At 47.0% G+C, this 3,690-nt stretch overlaps 1 pseudogene; it reads right to left on the bottom strand.

Annotated features, from left to right (window-relative positions):
• Positions 1–1,170: 1,170 nt before the first annotated feature.
• LOC136526502 (zingipain-2-like) lies at positions 1,171–2,825 on the bottom strand (annotated as a pseudogene).
• Between the last annotated feature and the right edge of the window lie 865 nt (positions 2,826–3,690).

The following is a 3,690-nucleotide window of genomic DNA, read 5'->3' as shown; positions in this document are numbered from 1 at the left end:
CACAATCAAGAATGGATATATAATTTTGCACGACAATCCACAAAATTCAACCTATATACGGATTTGTGGGCTATCCCACTTACATCCCTACTTCCGATTCAACCCACGTCTAGCTCGTTTGCTTTATTTTTTAAAAATAAAGATTAGAGGTACAAAAGGATATTCATTGAGAGCTTACAAGTGCATCGCACATAAAATTTGCTTTATTTTTTAAAAAAATAAAGATTAAAGGTATAAAAGAATATTCATTGAGAGCTTACAACTGCATCGCACATAAAATAGATTAGAAGCTAAAGCATCACAATAACAAGGACAAGACATAATTTCCCTAAAAAAAACAAGGGCAGGACATAAAGATGTAGATGTAGCGCTCCCAACAAAAGAACATATGTAATTGATGATGATTTGTAGTCATGGATCAACAAAACATAAATACAGTCGAGGATTTAATCAATCTTATGTTTCATCAAATATATACTGAACACTAACATTTACGATGTGTAATAAGTATTATTGGATTAATTATGAAATGTATATTTCTTTAATAAACCTATTTTGGGGATACATATGTTGAAATTGGTTTCAATAAACTTAGTATAACTTGAGATTGATTTACTACTCGGAAAACAAGATTTGTATTTTTTAGATGGAGGGAATATGTATGCTAACTTGTGATGAGCCTAGAATTTGGTGAAATTAGGTACTCCGTTCCTTATACTAATATTAATTATTAGTTTGTTAGGAATACAATGGTGATGAATCAAAACTCATTTCATTGTATAAATAAAAAATGAGTGGGAAATGATGAAGATGGACTAACACGTACTCACGTTAAAAAGAGAGAGAGAAAACCCACACATGATTGATGTATAGTCAAAGCTCAAACAACTACTTAGTACATAACCGTTCCTTGCATTACCCCTCGCAAATGAGCTAAAGTTTATTTATTTAATTTATGTTACATATGGTATTATCTCACTCACAAAATAGAAGCCTTATTGATATCTTTTTTATGTTCGTATACGTACGCACCATGTACACGTGGGGCAAAAGATGCCAAGTGTAGATTTGATATTCCACGATCAACAATTCAACACCAGCATCAACTAGTGTATCAGGCAATCAATAGCAAGGGGGGCATTTCACATATGATGTGGATGACCTGCATGTTTACACCAGAACCATCTCTAGCTCTAGCACAGACTGTGCGGTCCTGTCCGCCCTGGGGCGATTCTTGACTAGGTAGTAGGTATCCATGGCGATGCCGCACTTGCCCTTGGGCGCGGCCATGTTGGGCCTCATGCGGATGCAGCCGGCCTCGCCCCAGCTAGCGCCCCCCCGAGTTCTTCACGATCCAGTAATCCTTGTCATTCTCGCTGCCATAGCCCACCGCTGTGACGCCATGGTCTAGCTTCGCCCTGCATACGCCGTCGAAGACACCCTGTTGTGTGTGTGTGGTTGGGGTGGGGGTGGGGGGAGTAGAAATAAAGTTGAGGGCAGGGGAAGGGGCAAAGTTGCTAGGCTGTTTCGAATGAGTTTCCCAAAATACATTCTCTAAATAAATAAACAGATGGCCTATATGCATGTTGTTTCCCTAGTCGTGGCGTGCATTATAAGCGACGTTTTTTTTATTTTTACCGATTTATAGAGCCGGAACGAACGGCCGCCTGCCTCGATGGCGACGCTAACAGGCTGATTGGCCACCGCCGCCTGTAACGCCTTCTCATTGTTGGCTGGCAACACCCTCTTGTACGAATTTATGGACACAACCTTCTTTTTATCTACATAACAAAACATGTACAAATATCCATCACCATCGAAGCAGCGAGCAGGTTAGGTGTTCATGCAAATTTACTGCAGAAAACAGAAACTTAATTACTTATATCATGACAGTACCGTACCGACCTTGTTGGCATCACAAGTGCCGTCACGTCCGGTGAAGGGGTATAGTCGGCCTCGGTGTCGATCCCGCCATTGCTGATAACCCACTGGAAAGCGTAATCCATGCGTCCGCCGTTGCAGCCATGGCTGTTGTGGTCGCAGTCGATCAGCTCCTTCGACAACTCCACGAGCTTACCTGTCACGATCTTGTTGATGCCCTCCAATGCGGCCACCGCCGAGAATGCCCAGCACCCACCTGCACGCGTCTCTCACGGGCGCAAAGATCATCCATCAGTCAGATACATACCTAGCTCCATATTCTTACCGGAGATGAGAACTTCATAGCTCGATCGATCTATGGAGCACCGACGATCGAGTTTACGGACCGCATGCGCCTTGGTTCCTGACGCTGGTGACAGCGCCGCTCTTGCGCCAGTCGACGGCGGCTGGGACGGCCTGCGGCTCGCCAGCGCTGTGCAGGTCGAAGCGGGTGCTCCGCCCATTGGCGTCGTCGTCTGCCGTCGTGTCGTTGCGGCGGCTCTGCTGGAAGCCGAGGACGCGGCCGCGGAACTCCTCCAGGGTGAGGTCGGCGAAAGGGGTGAGGCCGAGGCGGAAGCCGTGGAGCCCCAGGTCGGCATCGGCGTTGCGGGCGTCGATGTAGCGGAGGTTGTCGCGGGACACCTCCAGCCGCAGGAGGTCGTCGTCGTCGTTGCCGCGCGGCGGCCTCGGCGGATGCTTTGACTTCCACGCCTCGTACAGCTGCCGCACCTCCTCGTCCACCCGCTCCCACGGCGCCACCGAGTGGATGCTGCGGGGCGCAGCGGAGACATCGACGGCGGCCAGTGCCACGGCCAATGCCACCGCGAGCATTGTGGCCGCCATCGCCGTGGGAGAAGGGGAGCGTGCTGGATGCATGGGTGCTCGAGAGCCGGACTGGTCTCAAGTCTCAAGACAAGTGCTGTCGTACGGTCGCGTGGGTCGGCTCGGTGCCTCAGCCTGTGAAGCGAAAGGGTCAATTTATAGCCACGCGGGACGCCAAGTGGACCATCCGGGCACACCCACGGCGCCAGCCAACAACCGTTGACGCGATTGTAGAGACAAGCACCACTAGAACTACGAGTCTACGCCGATGCTTGTTTTGGCACGGTTTCTAGTTAGTTTTTTTAAGTAAATAAATTACACTGTTGTTTTCTAAAATATTACACAATTCTTATCTAGATCCACAAACTATGAAATTACATATCTAGGTCCTGAATTATTTAAGTATGTCATCCAGGTCCAAAACAGCCACGTCACGGTCCATTAATTAACGTGACGCTACAACATGAAATTGACATGTGGGTCCATAGCTTATAATTACAGGGACGGTGCCTAAACTATCATGCGATCCTCACATAGGTCCTAAACTACAAATTATCCATCTCTGTCCCTAATATGCTAGTACGGTTGGATCAAGGGACACGCTGGGGCAGGCATTGTTTATCAAGTGTGTGCTAAAACACCTCACTCACTCATTGTGAATTGGTGACATGGAACAACCGGTCAGCAACAACTTCGCGGATATGTTGGCCAGTTGTTCCATGTCACCGTAGCGAGTGATGTGTCTTACCACAAACTTGACCATAGTGCGTGTCAGTATGTCACCCGGTCCAACCATATTGGCAGATGGCATCAATACATTTCTCTCAAAGATAAGATGAAAAGCAGACAATAAGAAGTTCAATGGCAAGCAAAGGCTCGGAAACCTATCTGGCAATCCACACGACGATGAAGAATGAAGCGTGAAGAGGTTGCTTTAGACAAGGATTA

Source organism: Miscanthus floridulus, chromosome 19 (assembly GCF_019320115.1).
Source record: "Miscanthus floridulus cultivar M001 chromosome 19, ASM1932011v1, whole genome shotgun sequence".
Taxonomy (NCBI): Eukaryota; Viridiplantae; Streptophyta; class Magnoliopsida; order Poales; family Poaceae; genus Miscanthus; species Miscanthus floridulus.
The sequence above is the reverse complement of the archived record's forward strand: the minus strand, read 5'-3'. Positions and strand labels throughout refer to the sequence as shown.